This window comes from Lonchura striata, chromosome 12 (assembly GCF_050655825.1).
Source record: "Lonchura striata isolate lonStrDom1 chromosome 12, ASM5065582v1, whole genome shotgun sequence".
Lineage (NCBI taxonomy): Eukaryota > Metazoa > Chordata > Aves > Passeriformes > Estrildidae > Lonchura > Lonchura striata.
Genome location: NC_140714.1, coordinates 13,109,268 through 13,130,098, shown reverse-complemented (window position 1 = coordinate 13,130,098; position 20,831 = coordinate 13,109,268). Strand labels below are relative to the sequence as shown.

At 36.3% G+C, this 20,831-nt stretch overlaps 1 protein-coding gene across 18 annotated transcripts in view; it reads right to left on the bottom strand.

Moving 5' to 3' along the window:
* ERC2 (ELKS/RAB6-interacting/CAST family member 2) overlaps nt 1-20,831 on the bottom strand; it is a 413,687-nt gene that overhangs the window by 49,580 nt on the left and 343,276 nt on the right. For 17 of the 18 annotated variants that reach the window (XR_014958159.1, XR_014958156.1, XR_002465646.4 and 14 more), the window contains one exon: nt 8,666-8,856. The exons of the other annotated variant lie outside the window; for it this stretch is intronic. The gene's annotated coding sequence lies outside the window, so the exon portion shown is untranslated. The remainder of the gene's footprint in view (nt 1-8,665; nt 8,857-20,831) is intronic. 18 annotated transcript variants of the gene reach the window in all.

The window sequence follows — 20,831 nt, the reverse complement described above, 5'->3', positions numbered from 1 at the left end:
AGGTACTAAACAACATGAAAATTAGTTAAAACAGATCAGTTTTAGGAACATGTGCCACATTTTAAATATGCCTTTAACTGCCTATACAAAGCATTGCTATAAGAAAAATTGCCCTCATCTGTTTTGCTAAACACCATTTCCAGAAGTGAAGCTTGGTCTCATTGAAACATAGATAAATATTTGTGTTCAGATGATGAATTCATTTGCTTGTTCTAAAGATTCATTATTTGATTCTGCATCTCTAAGAAAAACAAATTTGCACAAAGGTTTATCACGTCTCCATTTCAACAGTGCACAGAAAACTGAGACTGTTGGAAATGCACAACTGCACTTTATGCAACAAAAGCCTATTTATAAATTATGACTCTATACACAATATGCCTTGGGGATTGTTCCTGTTCTAATCAAATACTTTTGCAAATTTCTTGCCAAGAACTGAAAAAGTATTTACCTGTAATAGGTGAAAAAAATGATACTATCAGGTAAAATATGTTTTCACATACACTGTGGATGTTTTATTCACTCACTAGCCAGCTTCTAAAGGTTCCACAAAAAATTAAATCACATAGCTTAAATATTTGTCTGCAAATAACACTGGTTAAGTAACTCTGCAACATCTGGTTTCCTTTTCTGTTTGCTATTTGAGAGCTTTTTCTGAGTATAATTAATCCTTATAAAATGGGAATAAAGCAAGTTATTGTCTTTTGGAAACTGATGAAGTACATTACAACTACAGAGAAAGGGACTGTACTTCATTCTGCACAGCAGAGTTAAGATGCCCACAAAGAGGAAAAAAAAAGTTTACGTTCATGTGAAAATGGTACTTGGAGCTCAGAAGTCTAAATTCACTTAACAAATTTAGTAAAATGAAGTACTTAGAGTAACCACAAAGCTGAAGGGGAGAATTTCAGCAGAAGTATGGTTTGAAGAGTTGGAAAATAAAAGCACAGAGAGATATGAGAGGACAGTTTCTGTCTGCCTTGATTTTCCAGGGCTCTGTGCCAACACAGACTGAATTTGTGGGCCAGTACAGATAATCAAAGTGGGAGAAAAAACCCAACATATGAATGGTGCTTCTATGGGAGCTGTGGTAACATACACAAGTATTTGCATGTTCATGACAGTATTGATCTAAGACCAAAAAAAGGTTTTGTCCTCTCTGTATCTGTCAGTCTGCACAGAAGAACAAAGCCACACTCCTAAGAAATCATCTTTGAATTGAGGATTCATTACTGTAACACTTCAGCCAGCAGACCTTGACAGGGCAGCTCCAAACCAAGCTGTTTAAAAAACTCTACATCAAAAAAAGTCTTTATTATGCTAATTACAGTAGGCAAAACTAATATATCCCAATCTGCCTTTTAGAAATAAAAAAAAACTCTTGCCTTTGTGCTCCATAAATATAGGTTTAACATAAAAAGGTCACTAAGAGACACTGAATCTTGTTGAAAATATTGTTTAACCTCCTGTTCCTGTTTCACATGAAAAAAAAAAAAATCAAACTGAAAGTAAGAAAAATTGGAAGGAATACTAAATTTAGTAAAACAATCTTTCCTACTTGTCCAGTTGAGGTACTTGGTCTACACATAAAAATAAATTAATGGGTGGATTTTTTTTCTCCCCTTTAAAATCAATTCTGTCACCTCATCAAAACCGCCAAAGAAGATTCACACTGATCAGCTAATTACGTATTTATAATGCATAATAAAATATTATCTACTTTGTGTTTCTGTTTTGAGGCTTGATCTGATTTTGCTTGGTAAACACAGTCCTACATTTGTAAGTTTGTTTGTCACCTTTTATAATCAAAGTTTATTTTGCATTTCAAAAATATATTACCCAGGAAAGGATTCAGACTTTATGGAAGAGGCTGGTCCACCACTTTGCCACCTACACAAGCAACAGCTTGAACCTCAGACTCCAAAACACAACAAAGAGCATTACTTTTTCCAAGAAAATCTCAGCAGGATTCAGGATGCAACCTTGATATCCCTCAGCACTTCTGACTGTACAATATATATGAAAGAAGAGTGGGTAATGCATGTAGGAGTGACACAGTCATAACAGTCTAAAGCACAAATATCCACTGTTCATTGTATTCAGTTTAATAAAACTCTACTTTTGCAACCCTCTTCATTGTGTCTTTAGAATAGCATCTAGGCCTGCTGCATACCCAGACATGTATTGGACTTTGCTTGCTGGATCAAATTAAAACCATGAATTGGCATCACCAGTTTGGCCAAAATTTATTAACTACTCTAGGTATGCCACATTATACTGTTTCCAAAAATCAGTTTGCTAAAGGAAATCTTCCCGCTGAAAATGTGGAGTTTTTTCAATATGCTTCAAATTTCTGCATTTTTCTGCATCAATTTGTTATGGAACTATCTTTCATATTATCCCTGCTTTTATTTTCTTTGGTGTTTGTTTTTAAGTAGAGTCATAAATGTATTTCCATTTCATGCTATTCCCAGTTAGGAATAAAATGACGGTACTTCCAAGAAAGAAAATTACCCGGGAATCTGTTCTGCATTTGTAGACAGGAGAGAGGCACTTTGAATGGAGAAGAAGAATTAAATTAGCCCCAGATACAGGGGCTGAATACTAGCCATGTGTTTTTGAAGTGAGTATCTGCAAACCCTTTCCTACAGACCCTTTATAGTCTGAACTTTATAACAATAAAGGTATAATCTGGTAAAAAGTTCGCTGCCCTACAGCAAGCACAAAACACTTTTTTTTTTTTTCCTTCATCCAAAGGAACCACTGGTCTTTGAATAAAATATTTTTACCTTCCCCCACAGCCACCAGTTTAGAATGAAAGCATATTCCATGTTTAAGATTCTATATTTACTCAGTTTAAATATTTATGGGTGAGATGTATATACAGTATTGAATAAAACAGAAACCAGATTCATTCCTTAATGAGTGAGAAAGAATAAACTTCATATGGGGCAAAAAGTAGTTCTAGAAATTGTCACTGCTTTCAAGTCAGCAGCCACAAGAAATGTTGTCTTCTCAACTACTGTACAAAATAACAAAACCAAAAGCAAGAGTTAGTTTTTCTTCTACATGATCAGATTTTTATGACAAAGGTTAGAATGTTCAAAAATGTGTTTAAATTTATTCAGCTGTTCTCATAGTTTCATGTTTCACTGGGCTGCTACACTGCATTATGTTCCCATATGACTAGATTAAAGCTATCTTACAGGCTGGTGAAGTTACTAGCCCAGCATCTGAATACTTTTTCAGAACCTTCTTCAGAAAGTATTGACAAGCTGCAAAAGTCAGATTGATTGGTTTGGGTTCTTTCTAACAGGACATCCACGGTATTTGTCAGATCAGCACTTCTAAAGAGTGTTCTTCCTCCAAAGATACTGATAAACTAAAAGTGGTTTTAAACCCAGTTGTAGGGAAACTGGACAGTCCAAGGCAGAGGTAATGGGATACAGATACTTTAACCTTTAGGTCATCAATTTAAATTCAGCTCAAGTTGATCATGACCAACACTTCCACTTGATGAATGTTTGCTAGCCTGTGTAAAGAAATAGACACAATAAATATTGGTGGACGCATTACCAAGGTAACTGATCCCTTTTGGTAATCTCAGAAGAATACCGACACGCTGACAGGCCACGAAACAGTCCTGATTCCTCTGGTTTCATGGAATCCATCACAACTGCAGACTCCAAAACAATGTCCTAACCACCATCAAATTACTTTCAACATGTTTTGGAAATTTTTTTTTCTTTCGTTAAGTGGATATTTCAACCAGAAGTGTCTTCAGCAGTGATCACAGAGTTATCTTACCATAATAAAGTTGAGTGTGCAAAGAACACAGAAGGCTGTATTGGAAAATGGTGTTAAATTCCTTGTTATAACCCAAGTACTACTTTCAGGCAGATTTCGTTGAGCTGTTAAAAAAATGGATATAGGAAAACCAGAAAACCCAAGACAGCTGACAGGAATAACCAGAGGCATGGAAAGACAGTTCTATACAGAGTCTGAGATTGAAATTTAGTTTAGAGTCCAGATTAACAAATGTTGCCTGGTATGAATATATCAAATAATGATTATTACAGGCATTCCTTCAGAGCCTGAGGGTTATGAATAAAGCTAAGCACAAAGGTTCTTTCCCAGCCTGTAAGAATTCTGAAGATTTCAGAAAGGTCGTGTTAGTATTAGGACAAATCCTTTCACATTTTTCACAAAAGCAGAGATACCCAACCTATTACAGACAATAGTCCAGTGGTAAAGACAGTTGCCTTGGATGCATTAGATATTCAGCTGGATTTAAGTCTCTATTCAGCTGGATTCAGAAAAGGAAATTGAACCAAAGTCGCATGTCTTAAAGGATAATGCCTAACTATTAGGCTCTGGGTATTGTAATGCAGATTTCTCTCAAGGTTTCTTTCTGAGCAGTTCCATTTCCAATAAATTATTATTTGCTATTTGAAATTAAAGCTTTCTAAAGGAATTTGTTTTAAAACTACCCTTGACATAAGAGAGGTTTCAGGTTTGATAAAGCAGTAATTTCTATCAAAAACTCTGTTAAGTTGGAAAAATCCCTATTAGCTTTAGTATTTCCAAGAGTAGATGTAAAAAATTTCAGACATTTGTACACAATCTTCTTCCTTTGTGGCAACACTAAAAAGAGGACAGCAACACCGTGCCATGAGATCTTTTCCTCCTCAACATATCAAGTGATTTAAGACTGAGAAATCATTGCTACTAATCATACACAAATCAACCTCTCCTATAAAGTAAAAATAACAAAATCTGCAATAAAATTAAAAATGTTTTCATGTAAAATTGATCAAGGGAAAACACAACAGCATTCACACTACTCTTTTTTCTACCTAACTCAGAATTAATTTGACTATTTTTATAGCTGGGAGGATAAGGTCTTTAATGTGGGCTTTCACTGACATATGAGTCATATTTACAGTGATTTACTTTTACCCTTCCAATCTATAATCTTGGAAGTATGCTGTTCCCAAATGAAATAGCAATTTTCATGTGATTTGAACTACAAGTCTGTTTTTCTTAGCTTGTTCTTCTATAGCTGATCCCGTATTTGACTATTGCCTTCATCAAGATGCTTACTGAGCACAACATTTAGTTATTGTAACTGCCTTATGCAGGGATTCCCAAACTTCAATGACTGAAAGTCAACCAAAGTCATGTAATATAGTTTATCCATAGTTGTACAAAATTTATTCATTTTTTAAGACTCACCTCTCAAATTTACCACTCCACCAACTCATAGCTTTCTCCTTCTCAATTTTCCCAATCTAAGTTTCATCCAGTCCTCTCTACCTGTCTCTGTCATCATGTAGGTTACTACAGAGTGTTTTTTAGCTATTTATCCCAAATTCATAACCATGGTACCTAAAGACCCCCTTTAACACACCAACTCACACCCACTTTAAAGCAATTAATTCACCACCATGCTAAGCAGTTCCCTGCACCAATACACACGGAATTATTAATATTATTACAGTCTTTATCAATTTAACTTCTGTTCACTGGGAAAGGAAAGACATTAATGTTATACTGAACAAATGGTAGCCCTGTTAAAGCCAGATTATGGGACAGTGAATGTCCTGTGTGTGGAACCAGAAGTGCTGCCAAAGGAACTGCAGCTAAACCACAAACAACTGGGTACAGGCTGCATCCTTCCTACTTCAGTGCTCTCCTACTACCTAAAAAATTCCCTTGCAATGAAAATAGATACTAGCATGGCAGAAAAAGACTTGTCTTTAAAACCAACCACCTGTCATGAATAGAAGTTTCTATTCCCACCTCCACCACCCCCAGTTCACCATATTACAAAGCAGAAATTTGGCATTTGGATGCCAAACTAGGTGATACATCTACTACCAAGAAAGTAATGTGTAAGGAATCACATTATTTCTCCAGTGTTTTAAACAAGTAGAAACAATCATAGAAAAACTGCCAAGGAAATCTACAGTTTCAATTTTGTACTGTCTGTAGGTCTTCAGACAAAAAATAATGCACAGATGTCATCTCTAAAATTAGCATTTCTATTAAGAAGAAAACCAGACTCATCCTAGTTGATCTTGAACATTGACTTATTCACCAGAATAATTCCACTGATGCAGATAAATACATTTGCATGAATAAGGGCCTGCACTGCAGGACTTCATAAAAACATATATATGGGGAAAAAAAAAGAGCCTAGAAATTGTCAGCAATTTTGACAAACTTTTGTCTTATAACTGTGATGCAGTCAATTTAGTTGGCCATTCCTAAGTTCAGATCTAATACACACTGCTCTACAGTACTACCTGAACAGCACTGATGTGTTCAAAGCAATTTCACTTTTTAAGCTTCAAAACACACTGTTTGTCTCTGGTTCATAACTGTTGATGCACTTTCGAATCACAAATTCTTCTTGTCATCTTGCCTAATTATAACACATTCTTTAAAACTTAACTTTTGTTTGAAAAACAGGTTGATGAAATCTCTCAGTTCTACATTCAAAAGAGCTGCTAAATTAAACTAATTAAAAGCCTAAAAATGTAGGAATTCAAAATGGGTAGTGAGAAGAATTTAGACATGTGTAGCCAAAATTATGATCCTGGAGATGTTCCTACCCAGAGATGCTCATACCCCATCCTGGAGATGTTTCTGGTGGCAATAAAGGCTTTGATGGTAATACAGGCCAGACCCAGAAGTTGGATCTCTGTGCAGGGCCAGAGTTTACCTGCTCAACCAGGGTGCTTCTTCTCATGGCTCAGCTTCTGCCCAATCCTGTGGGGAGCTGCACAGCTGCTCTGAGGAGTTGGACCCACCAGGTACTCTCAAAGCCAGCCTAATAAACACCAACCAGGTGGGCTCCCTACAAATCCTTCTGGTGCTATTTCTTTCTAAAACAACACATGAGCACCAGTCATTCCCAGCCTGGCAGCAGCTCTGCTCATCCCAGAAGCCAAATCCCCACATCCCATTCCTTCTTCAGCCTCAGACCCAGCAATGTCCTTCAGCAGAACATTCCATCAGTTGGCCAAAGGCTGCAGTAAATGCTGGGGGCAAGGAGAGGGAGACATCAAAGTTCTACCACTGAAGCTCTCTCATTGTACAGAAAATAATTCAAGATTCATTGGGCTGGAGAAAGAACACAAGAGGGAGCAAGAGTCTGTAGCCTAGTGATTTGGGCACTCAGCTGGGAAAAGGAGTTCTGGGTTCCTGGCCTGTACTCCATAGAAGGTTCCTGCAATTTACCTGAGATTCTATCAACAATCTAAATCTTAGCTTGAATCTGGCCATGTTTTCCTTCCTGATCCAAGTCCATAAATAAGACTTAGTTTGCAAACATCAACATATCTCTTGTATACTTTTAGTGCTAAATTTTAAATAGGAAACATCAATAAAACTGAAATGTGTCAAAATCTGAAAGCTTATTTCATATTCACTTTCCTTTATAATACTTGAAATACAAGAATTTACTTGTGATCAGGTTAAAAATACTATTAAAATGAAAATACATGGTTTTACCTGTGTCAATAATGCTGTTTGGAACCACTAAATTGGAAGTTATTTTTTCATCTCCTTGTCAGGATGAGGTAAGATTTTTTAGAAGTTATAAAAATAGTAATAGCCTTCTAACATCTTTATTCTGCTCAGTTTCTGATTCTCACTTAACAGTATTTTCATTTGCTGTTTCTCATTCCCTAGAACAACAGTGCAATGTCATGCAGGCGACTTTAAATCCAAGCGAGGTTACCCTGAAATTCCCACTCCAACAATTTCATGGACATATTTCTGGTTTTGCTAAACATTCTTTTCATAATAGCTTCATTTTGGGCCTAAGCCTACATAACAGGGTCCCTTTAAATAATATTCCGTGCCTTGAAACATATTAAAAAAACTGTTATATCAAGGCGAGTTATGCAAGGGCTCTCTATGGTTTTAGCATATTTACTCTGTCACGCCATGTGTGAGACTGCAGCCTCCACAACAAAACCTTTACACACTGAAGTCATTATCTCTGTGAAGTCTGCAACTGGCATTTAAAACTTATTGATGGCCTGGGTATTGGTGGCTCAGTAGGCAGCACTCTTGCCGGAGGCCCGGGAGGTCAGGGGTTCACATTCTGCTCAAAGAACAAGTTGGACATATTCCAGGTTTGTGTGTGGGCTGTGCTACACTCCTAAAGGGGCAGTCCTTAGGACAGTAAGTGAAACCTTGGCTTTTTGGGGATATCAAAGTTCTCCTGCAAAGGGAAGAGGAAGAGTAAGAAGAAAGTTTAACAAGTGAATGAACATGATTGCGCTGGCTGGGGACCTGGATTTGGTTGTGTGCTAAATAAGGAACGGTCCAGCTAGAGTACACGGAATAAGTTTAAAGAAGCTGCCACATTTTAGTCTCTGTGGTCAGCACATATTCAAGGGAGAGGTACAGACTCCAGGCATGCTCAGTCTCAGTCAACTTCCTCAATAGCAGAGTGAATTTGGATTCAATTTCACACCACAGAACTATGAAAATACATGTGCAGTTTCAGCAACTGACCAGTCCAAACAAAATCACTTTAACACTGGAGCAGCTTCCACCCATACTATACAATCACTGAAAAAATATCCAGCCAAATATCCAAGTCAAAACTAGCAACACATATAGAGAATAATATAAATCAAGATTCAACCTGCTCTGGTGTTATACTTTGATACTTGAATATCCCAGATGTCTCCCTCCTCCTCTTCTTCTTTATAGACAGGTAAAGATGGATCTCTTGAAGGAACTGGGGATCACACTCTAGGCAAAGGTTGGACAGGTGATCAATGTACAGCATGAGATTTTGCCGTGGCTATGTGCCTCCAACAGTGACTGGATCATCTGGTTTAGAAAAACAATTCAAAATTGTAATATTTTCTAAATCACTTATAAGGGAAAAATTAGCAAAAGGGAGAACATGTAATTTTTATAACATGGAATATATCACAGAACGTCTTTCCATCATCATATATTTAATTTCAAAAATTCATTTATTTCCTATTTAACATTTAGTTCATTAACTTTTCAGTTCCTTGAAGTCAGTCTTGAGAAGACTGCATCCCATTTGCACTTGCAGAATATGTTCAAAAGTTACCAGTGTGATATGAAGTTACTGTTATAAGTGTCAATATATATTTTTTTGGCATCTAGATCTAGACACAACCCTACAAAGTTCCAGGGCCAGGCCCAGCCCATTCCTTAATCAGATTTTGGGACCAGCCAGTATTTATCAACCAACTGGGATTCTACTCTGCAGTGCTCTTCAGGAGGTAAGCACAGAGGTTAAAGTTTTGTTAATGAAGATACATCTCCCAACACTCCCTTCTGTCAATAGAAAGAGCATTTTCTAAAGGACCATTCAGAGAACTTGAATGATACCTTTTCTTCCAGTATTTAGGAACACCATCTTTTATCCATCTATCTTTTACATGGTGCCTTCTTTTCTCTTTTTCTTTTACCATAATGGAAAAACAAATACTGTCCTCCTTCCCAGAAATTTCCATTAGTATAATGGATCTTTAGGTTTAAGTTTGGTGAAATCAACCTGTATTTAAGCAACAGTGTTTACACATGGTAAAAGAGATAATTAATTACAAGCATCATGACATCTCTAGGCTATCACACAATTGATGTATAAGCAACGAGCTGCTTAAATTAAACAAGATATTGATGGCATTATTTCAAGTTCAGAAACAGAGGAACTCCTAACATAATACCAGTGCAAATTTGCAAAGAATTATGCGTTCATTTTGTCACTAAAATATGAAAAGGAGCTATTTCAAGGAACGAAGGATGTCCTCTTAACCTGCAACAACAAATTTGTTTGGTTTTTTCTCTTCTCAGTAAGAAAGCAATTAGGATTTTTTCCAATAAAAATATCCTTGTCCATATATAAACACTCCTGGTAATCATGTAATTACCTTACCCAATCAGATTAAATTGCTGTCAGTTGAGTTCCCACCATTGATTAACTTTTGTGTACTCTGAACCTAAATGAAGTCTTTGGTAAAGTCACTTAGTCATTTACAAAGGTGTCTCTATGATTCCAAAAAGGGTAACAGCAGTATATTATTTGCTATAATCATCAAATATCCAAGGTCAAAGATAGATCACAGTGGACCCTTTTTTTAAACCCAAAGAAACACAGAATTAAACCATGTTGCTTATTTTTGTGTTTCTTGTCATGACTTCTAAATGTAATAGTAACCTTTGACCCCCCCCCATATTAAACACCATAATTATGTAATTAAAACTAATTATGCAATTTAACATACATATTTTTGTCCTACAACAGGCAGGTCAATTACCTCACTCATTGACCTTGGAAGCTTTCACAGTTTAAACAAAACAATGAGGCTTTCAATTAATTTTAAAGTACAAACAGAGAAGGAGCAGCTGAACCACAAATCCTTGCACTGATACTGCATGGAGGGATCACTTACAAACCTCTTCATTTTGGATTCCACAGACTAAATCCCTTGATAAAAGCTGTTAAACATCTTTCTTCTATGTTGCTATCATTAGAAATGTTAACACATTTGTGAACAAAAGATATATGTACTTTATTTGCTAAATGCAAGAAAGGAGACCAAATAATACATTATCCCACTTCTTTTCTTCAGTACTGTTTCCTCTGCTTCCTCCCATACTTCATTGCCTCTATCCCTGTTTCATCACCTCTTTCTGAAGTCTCTTTCTCTCCCCTGTTTTCTTCATTATCTTCTCTGTTCCATTTCTAGCTGTAAAGTTTATCATAATATCAAACTGCTGTAGCTGTTGTGTTCTCCAGTTTCCATCCACATCCCTGACCCCATTCACAGGGTTTCCCAGCAGGTCTTGGCACCAGCTGCCTTCTGATGATGATCCAGCTGAGAGGGAACTTTGGACTGCAGAAAGCTACATGGTACATGCTCTAAAATGAATTTTCCAGAGAGGGAAGTTTGGTACAAGTGAGAGACAATTTATGAAATTGTTGAAATATGTTTCACCTTGATAATATCTTTTTTCTCTTTAAACACTTAGGTAAGCTCTATATACTGCACTGCAGGTTTTTCAAATTGTACAAGAGAGACTCATGCAATATTACATTATATCCAAGGAACTTGTTCAAAGAATAAAATTAGCATTATCATGTAACCACATGTTTATTCTTCAGTAAACTAGATCCCATTCTCTAAAGAATAATTCTTAAAGCAAGTACAAGCCCAGGAGCTCAGCATTAAAAAGGATCATGTTCTACTATCCTACTTTTTTCAGTTGCTATATTGACCACAAATAGATCCAGCTGAGTTAATAAGCTTAGGTGTGAAATAAAGGGACAGACCACATATACATAAATACTCCCTATATATATATATACACACCCCATATATATATATGCATACATATACATATACCAATAATGCTTTAAGTTGTTTTCTCTAAACCTTGTTTCATGTGGGGATCAGAAAATAGCTACTGGAAAAACACATATGAAAATCTTTCCTGACTTCTTGAAAGTATGGCAAAAAGACCTACAGTGCACTTTGTGCTTTGGTGTCGTTTCTAACACCATTTTTGGAGTCCTTTCAGTTCTCTGCTTTAATTAGGCCTGACTTGCACAAGGAGCTTGAAAAGATTTCAGTAAACCCTTGACATAATGGAAACAAGGAGCACTGAACTCTGAATGAGGAGTTACAACAGGAAAGAAACAATTTAAGATGGTAGCAGGCCTTATTGCAACATTAAACCTCAAATTGGATCTGATTTACACAAAGTAAACCAATATATTGAAATAGTGCCCCAAATTTCTGGACAAACATTTGAAGGAAAATAATACAGTGCATGTGTAGAAATTCTGTCCAAGGGACTGGAGGAGATTATTCCTTATATTCTCATTCAACAAAAAGGTTCCTTCTGTTTTGAACGGAACATTAAAATTCTAATTCAGCTCATAGAGCATCCCAAACAGAGCAGCAAAAGAATCTGTGAAGGAGCCCAAATATGGTGCTATTGAAACAGAGTGGATTAGAAGAATTGGGATAGAATCCTACAAGTGGCTAAGCAGCAGCAGGAGGTCAGCTTCACAAACAGCAGGATGCTGTTCTTGCCAGACGTGAGTGACATAATACAGGCAAAACAATCAAGATTTCAGCTGATAAATGTATGCCTGAGGAAAAGGCCTTGCTGTACAACTTTCATAAGCAAAAATATTTAAGCAAATTCTCCAGACCTAATTTACACAGGAGAGCATTTTTTCTTATACAAACTTGTCATGTTAACCGTGCAGGGCAGAATTCTTTGGAATATAAAGACAATAATTTTAAGAACCTAAATGTAGAAAATACAGGAGTCTTTGCTGAATTATTCACTAAATGGATTAAACAAAGAGCTTTCATAGGTTGATTCAGCTTCAAATGTGTCCCAAGCAATTCTGTGTATATTAGGATAATATACATAAAAACATTAGCTCCAAATATCTAGGATATCCAGAAAGAATAACAGAATCTATGTTGCCCCATTGGTTATCTATAAATTGCATCCATCACTAGTATTAGACAAGTTTGAAGGCTCGGAAGGGAACAGTCGCATTTATAAGGAGACATTGAGATATTAAAGTAAGATGATCAACAAATCATTTTGGTTTCTCAATTTTCTGGTATTATATTAAATCAGACTTTAAACATCTATTTTTCACTTCTACTATTTTAAAAATATCTTTTAAAAGGCTGAGATTCCACTGAGATTCCACTTATTTTCTACTTTCTGCTATGTGCAATTAAAAGAAAATTTGTTCAATTGCTTTTTAGCTAGGGAAGTGCAAAACATCATGCATAAAACATTCATCTATCTACCCCAAATTCTTCCCTGCCCTCTGCAAAATATCCTTTTGGGCTAAATACTTTTTCAAATCTGAAATAAGTTGTAATTCGGAGGTCAGATTCCAGCCTGGAGCAGAGGCCAAACTTCCTCTAGACTCTTAGGACATTGTGAAATAATAATTTCTACATGGTGCAGCTGACTGTTTTCATTCAGAAACCAGATTAAAAGGCAATTGGGCCTATAAGAACAGGAGTGTTTAAGGAAGCAGGACAGAAAGAAGGCCAACCAGGAGCTTAAGGGCACAGAGCTGCCCTGCCGTGGCCTGGGCAATCACATCAGAACACCGTGGCATTAGCAGAAGACACCTGAGGACGCTGCCCTTTCTCCACATGGCCAGGAGCTCTTCTGTGATCTGACCACAAAGGGGGCATTTCACACCACAGGGACCTTGACAGAGCATTTTGCTCTGTATTTTGGTAACTTGATGCACATGGGAATAATCTACAGCCATTCCTGCTGGGGAAAGACCAGACTTCAGGGCAGGCCAAGCTTGTGCTACCTGGCTCCAGTCCATGGATCTTGTAGCAAGCTGGCCCCCTGTGATGTCAATGTGCATGATTTCTGGAGATCTTTCACAAAGCCATATGACCAGGAATTTGAAAAGACGTGGAGACAGCCATGGCATTGAGCAGTTCCTGCTCAGCTGGAAGAGGAGGTGATGCTGCTCCTCCCCCACCTGCAGTTGTGCTGTTCCTGAAGCCCAGAGTCATCCTGTTCTCACCCCCACGGGCAGTGGCACTTATTTACATGCACGGGTGTGCTGCACATTCAAACCTGCTTGGTACGGAGCAGAGCAGCTCAGGAAAAGATGATTAAGACATGGTGCTGAGCTAAAAACTGGATAATGCTTTGTGAATATCTGTTTTGGCCTTTCCCCAAATGTCTTCCCCCAAGAAGTGAGAGAGGACAGCTGGAGCAGACAAACTTTCTGTACCCAAGAGACTGTTTTTCTTTCCTTTGAAGGTATTACTTGCCTGTTATTACATTTACATAAAGGACCTTTCTTCTTTCCCATATATAGTAAATTGCACTCCTGTATGTGAACATTGTGTAGCCATTTCCCCCCAAATACAAAACAGAATTATCTTCACTGTCATTCAAGCTTTTCTTTTTCCCCCATTACAAAGAATTGATGCAAATCTATTTTTGTTTGGTCTGGTTTATGCTGACAGCAATTAATTCTAAAGCCTCAGCCTAAAGACATACAAGAATCACATATGCTTTTAATCTACAAGCAAGTTATCCAATTATTTTAGGTAAACTTTATGATCACAACCATCCTTACCAACTCTGATATGATAGGCTATTTTCTTCTTAATGGCTTAAGACTAATATACACTGCTACAGGGAATATACTCTTCAACATTCCTCATGTTTTACCTCCTGATCTTGAAATAAAAATATAGTCAATGAGCACATTTTGTTTATACTTGTTAGGAAAAAGTCACTAAAAGCATGCTGGGAAATAATATTCCATGCCTTAGGACTCAAACAATTTCTTTTTATAAATAGAGCTTGTGTAAATCACAGACAAAGTTGACAAATTTCATGGATTAGTCATGGTGAAAATATCAGATTTAAAACAGATTAACAGGAAAATCATATTACAGTTTTGATTACCCAAATTCTGCATATTGTTGAAGAATGAAATTAAAAAGCAGTGATAATTCTGGAGCCAATTCACTAAATTACACATGCACCGAGCACCGAGTTGCATACAGAAGGTAAAGATTCCTCATTAACCTTGTAAAACCTCTGAAATCTATATTTAGCTACATTGGAATGAGAACATCACAAATTATAGAGATTATAGTACACTGAAGCTATTTCAGTGCATTTCTCCATCAAATTATGCTAGCATGAAATTATTTTGTCACCTCATAGAAAAAAATTAAGGAAGAAACTGATTTGATGTTAAAGCTCCTATTTTCACAATTATTTGTATTTGGTGCATCTACTAAAAAATAGGGAAATAATACTTGAAAGAAGTCTCACTTTAACAGAATATCTCATTATTCCTGTAAAAATATAAAATTCATAACTGTGAAGAACATTTGGAGTACAGCAAAACTATCAGCTTTCACACAGAACTTCACGGCTTTTAAGTCTTGCATGATGATGTAATTTAAATTGAGGCCTTATTTAAAAGAGAGGTTACACACAACCATGTGATTCAAAGAGACTTGTTGACTACATAACAATTTGGCTTGATGCCTCCATGTCCTCCACTGAGCTGCACAGACCACTTGTTATCCTTGCATCTGAAGGCAGCCAATTTGTCAGACATTTGCTTTAATTCTTTTTCTTTGTCTTCTTTACAATATCCTTCGTATGCATCCTGGTCATCAATATCATATATCTGACTGGAGGATGGAAATTCATCTGTGTTTCCGTCTTATTTTCTTTGCATGCAATCCTCCTGGGTCTTATAGGATGTGCTTAATAAGAACCACATTATTCTGCTAAAGGAAGTCCTTGAGCAGACTTTGAGAAGCAGTATGGCAAATTAGTTTCAGAATGTGGAAGGTCAGGTTGGAAATAAAAAGCTGCAGTTATCTACAGTGTTTTCTGCAGTTAAGAAAGTAAGAAAAAGAGGCCTAACCTTCAAGAAAGGATTTGTTTGATGTTTTTCCCTTAGAAGACTGGACTAATTTATGCCCAAACAATAAAGTGTTGAACATTAGCTGAAACTAATTAAAATTAGCTTTTAGTTAAATTCACATTTGTAACAAATGAACAATCACACTTCCACCAGCATTTAAATGATTTTGTTTCCACAAACAGAACGTTGTTTGCAACAACTTCGATACCATTCAAATATTTAAATTTAAAAGCATGCTTGAGTTTGAACATAAATAGCCCTCTGCTTGGGAATACCAGGTTATCGGTGTCCTTGCAACCTTAATTCTGCCCCCTGGTGTCTGTAAATTATGGCTATTTCTAACTAATGGTCACACATTATTTTTCACGCCAGGGTCTGTGTCCCTCTGTCCACAGGACAAATGTTCCTTACACGGGGCAGTTGTTTTCAGCACTACCAAAGTTTTTAAAACGCTGCTTTGCTAAGCATCTCCCTGGAACTGGCTCCTTCCTGGGCTTCCCTGTGCTGCTCATCACCATATCTGGATCTCTCTAGAGCACTTTCTTCTTTGTGGTAGGAGGAGAGCATTATTATCTGTGTGGGAAAAGACAGTGCACAGGCACTGGGCACAGTTTCAAAAGTCTTGGTCATTTGCTCTGATGCATTAGGCTTGCTAGTGTAAAGTTCTTCAGTTTTTATAGTCCTTTTCATTTTTAAAACAGTTGCATAGACTTCAAGATGTTCTATTTGACACATCTCCATAAAATAAAATTGTATTTTTTTATTTTCCTCTCTTTGCAGATGTGAAAAAATTGCTTTTTTCCTGGCAGCCCAGAAAACTGTCAGAGATGGCTTAAAGCTCAGAATCACTCCTGCTTCAGCTCTGGGTTTGCTCCTGATGACCAGACACTCTTCCTGTCTTCATGGCAGAATTTTTATCACCCTGAAGTTGCTGAGGATGCTCTCTGCATCTCAGATGGGCCCTGACTGAATTCAATAGAAATCCACACCATACCCATTTTTTGGTCTACACAATTTTTTAGCATTAAGGAATCTGAAGCAAGGGCATGGGTAGGGCTAAGTTGCCCAATAACATAACTGCTTGTCTGTCCCACAGTTACTACTGTCCCAGTTAAAATGCAGCTCAAGAATGGTCTCAGTGCATGGGGACTGAGCACAGTGAGTGCTACAGAAAAGGCAGTAAAAGTCTGTGTAACTGGAAAGTGCTGCAACATGCAACCAAAAAAAAAAATATATATAAAAGAACTTTTAATATATATATTTATATGAGCTACTTTAAATCAGGCACTTTTCAACTTCCCAACTTTCAATTTACATGTTAATACTCATTTAATGAAACCATTGTCTTCCAATATGTATTTCCTATATTAAAAGACAAAAGTTCCAGATGACTTGAATGGTGGCTTGTGAGTATTACAAGGAAAGTTTGAGTTTTTAACAGAGTTGAAATACATGTATACACCATTTAAAATAGACCTGCTGGCATTGGGGATCACCTTAAATCAGTGTTGTGCACTGAAAGAAATTCTGACTTGTATACACCTGAGCAAATGAAGGCATTTTGAATTATTTTGCTCAGTGCTAAAGCACGCTGGAGCATAAATCCATCAATTACTCTCTGAACAAAATCTGAGTACCCTCTAGAGTTGTCATGCAAACCGAAATATCGTGAAAATAGGACTTCTGATTCTTTAAATCTACCAGTTTTCTTTCCCTACTTTGAAAGAGATCTGACCCAAAAACCAGCTGGACTTCTAAGGAGCCTTTTTTCTGATTCCCCAGTGCAGACTGGAGCAATGCATATGGTCAGGTTAAAAATCAGATCTACTCTTTGCTTTTACCCTCTAGCTCTCAATCACACTTACAGACCTCAATGGATTTCTCATGATCTAACATCAATAAATTAAAATCAGCTACAAAATTTAACGAAATAAATTTATTCATAGAAGCAATGAATGCATCATTAAGATGCAATAATAGTCTCAGTCACATCTGTCAAAAATTTTCTATTTTCTTTGGCAGGACCAGTTTAAAACTGAAATGGTATGAAAAATCCAATTTACCCTCCAGTAGTGAGCTTGTATGTCTTGTGTTTGTACTTCATTCTCCTCAGTCATGAAAAATATTACAGTTAGGTTTTGGTTCTTAATACTTTGGGGTGCAAGAAGTCCAAAAGACACGTTTTAATTTTTATTGACCCTGAAATGAGAAAAACCCACAATGTTTCCCCACAATTCTAAACCCAACCCTCCCCCCCCCCAAAAAAAAAAAAAACAACAAAGATAAATCCAAACAGAAAAACAAAAACAAACAAAACCAAAACAAATTTGGACTACATTTGGTCAAAACTTTGACATAATAATGTATTTCCCACCTTCTCATATACTGAAATAAATAAGTAATCCATGTTTGTGAAGTGTTTTAATGACCTCAGACAAAAATTACAGAAATGCAAAGCAAGTATGATTGTTGTTCTGATGATGAAAACGTCTTATTCTACTCACCATGTTCATTGCCTAAAGTAACACAGTGGGTAGCCTGTTATTACTAAAGGAATAAACTTTTTCATCAAACACTCTTTATAAAAATATTTCCCTGGAAATGTAACACAGCATGTAGCAAGACTACTACAATTTTCCATCAACTATGAGTACAAGCAGCATAGGTACTGTTTTTAGATAATTTCACCCGAGCTTTTTGGCAATAGTTCCTCTCAAGGAAACCTACATTAACCAGAAATTTAGAGTCTGTTATCCCCAGGCCAGCTTCATTGGAATTTTTAATATGGCACTGTCTATTCAACAGTTGTGTGTAAAATGCCAATAAACTGGCCAGAAAAGAGCTGAAGGGCTAATTGCCTTTTAACTCCACTGTGATGATAAAGTCACATAGAAAGAAAGGAAAAACTCCCACTGCTTTAACAAGTTTATCTGACTGCCACTTTAACATTCTCTGTCTGCATGCACTTTAGTGCATTCACCAATAAAAGGATAAAAGCATTCAAAATCCTGTACCCTCAATAAGTAAGAAGTCCAGATTCAAAACGTCTGCTCTGCTGGAATCAGCCCATTAGGTCAGCCAGCTTTTTGCCTGGTACTTGATTTCAACTATACAGTATGTACCAGCAAAAACATTTCCTTTTGAAGCAAAAGATTATAAATCCTTAGGAAACTGGAGTGAGAGAAGAAAAGGAAGGATACCATTTTGAAATAGCAATAAAAAGTAGAAACTGCTTCTCACGGAGGAAGGGTGAAATAGTGCCAATCAAGCCAGTAGTGAAAATCCCATTGACCTTAAAAGGTCAAGGAATTAACTTTAAAAAATAAAATACAGGAAAATATAGCATAATTTATAAGCTGGATAAGCACATAATTCTAACTTCTTCTCTGTTCCCTCAAATACATTTTATATTCCCTTCAATACTTTCCTTTTTAAAAATCCAGTTTAATAAACATGATTTCTTTCATCTGAACAAAATTTTCTACCTAACTCTGCCTTTCTGCACTTTCTTCATGGAGTAAGTGCTTATCAACCCATAATTAAAAGTAGACATTGAATAACGTCACTTATGGAAGTCAGTACTATGGACAAAAGGTGCATTTTCCTTTGCCAGATGAGTGATAACCATCCTTGTCCTCCTTGATTCCACAAAATGAGACAGTTGTTAAAAGACATTTCACAGAATAGAAGAAATAGTGGTCATTTAATTTTTTTGCTAGACCTGTGTTTTTACTTTCACTAGAGAAGGAACATAGTCAGCTCTGATAGTGAATTGACCTGTTCCACTTAATAAAATAAAAGCAGCAGTAGAGGCATTGTGATTGCCAGCTGCAAACCACTGAGCATTGGTTTTTTCTATTAAAAATCTCTTCCATGTTTTTCTTATTGTAACCTGGAAAGAGTACAAAATCCAAAATCCAATGGAATTTCTATCGAAAAGAATACTGTTAACACTGAAAGTTCCTCAAGTACTCACCCAAGCAAAAGTTATATCAGATTACAATAAAATTTAAGAGCAGAAGTTCAAACTAAAATGAAGTGTCCTTCAAAAAAGACTCATGTGCATCAGAGCCTCTGCATTAATGCACTTATTTCCATACAGCTCTGCATTTCCCTTCTCCATCACTTTGTAATTTGTTCCAGATTTTGTTATTTCTTTCAAATTTGAAGGTACATTGTTCCACATTTGAGTGATGAAATTCTGAACTGGATGGAAGTACACTGAAATGTTAGAGGGAGAATGAAAACAAAAATTAAATTAAATTTTTAATTTATGAGGTAGTGACAAGTGAAAGAAATAAAGAAACAAAGAAACATCTCCTAACAAATAAAGAAAATGTAGTGCTCAGGGAGACCCAGAGTGGTCATATTCACAGTACAAAATAAAAACTTTGCTATCCTTCCAAATTTGAACTGCCAATACCTAAGAGAAGCAATGAAATTCTCCCTAACAATACACTACTTTTAGGTTGTCACTGCAGTTCAGGGGTATTCTTAAAGCTTAGATCTTTCTTACTAGATTAGAAGGCAGAGTAAACTAAAAGATCAAGCTAATCTAGGATAAACTTCTTTTCCACAGTTCAAAGGCATTGGCCTTTCCACAGGTTCAATTGCAGGTTTCTTTGAAGATGTGCCCTAAAGTTCATTAAAGAAATTTCACTGACTTGAACTGATTTCAACATTAAAAAGATAATGTGAGTGCTTCATTGCCATAAAGAACCTGACAGACTGACTTTGAAGCTCTTTTAGGTGGCATTAATTTTTTTACTCTTCGATTAAAAGCCTTATTTAAACATATCTTTATGTTTAAGTTCTCATAAATATTTAAAAAATTAATAGAAAAAAAATCCCCTTAGAAACACAGATTTTTTTTTTTAATCCTGTTAAAAAATCAGTAATTAATTATTTATATTGAATTCAAAGTCACCATCACTGATGTTTTTATCTTCATTGACTGTACTTAGTATTTCCAGGTAATGCTGCACACAGTGCTTAAGCAGCATCTAATCTGTGCAGAGAATTTTGAAAATAATCATATGGCAAGAAGAACTTCAGGCTTTAACAATATAAGATTTAGACAGATGTACTTAGCCTTTGTCTAATAACAGGTCCTACAGAGCCTGTGACAATAGTAATGGGAAGAGGAAAACTTTACTTAAGGTTTCCTCAACCTTTGCTGAAATTCAGAGAGACACATTTTCTGATTTAACTCCAGAATTATAGTTGATGCTTAAGATAAACCTTTGGTTTCTTACATTAGGATAAATGATCATCTCCTTATTCAGAAAAAAACAAAAACAAAACAACAAAAAAACACTACCAAAAAGGAAAAAAAAGGCAACAACAAAAGAAC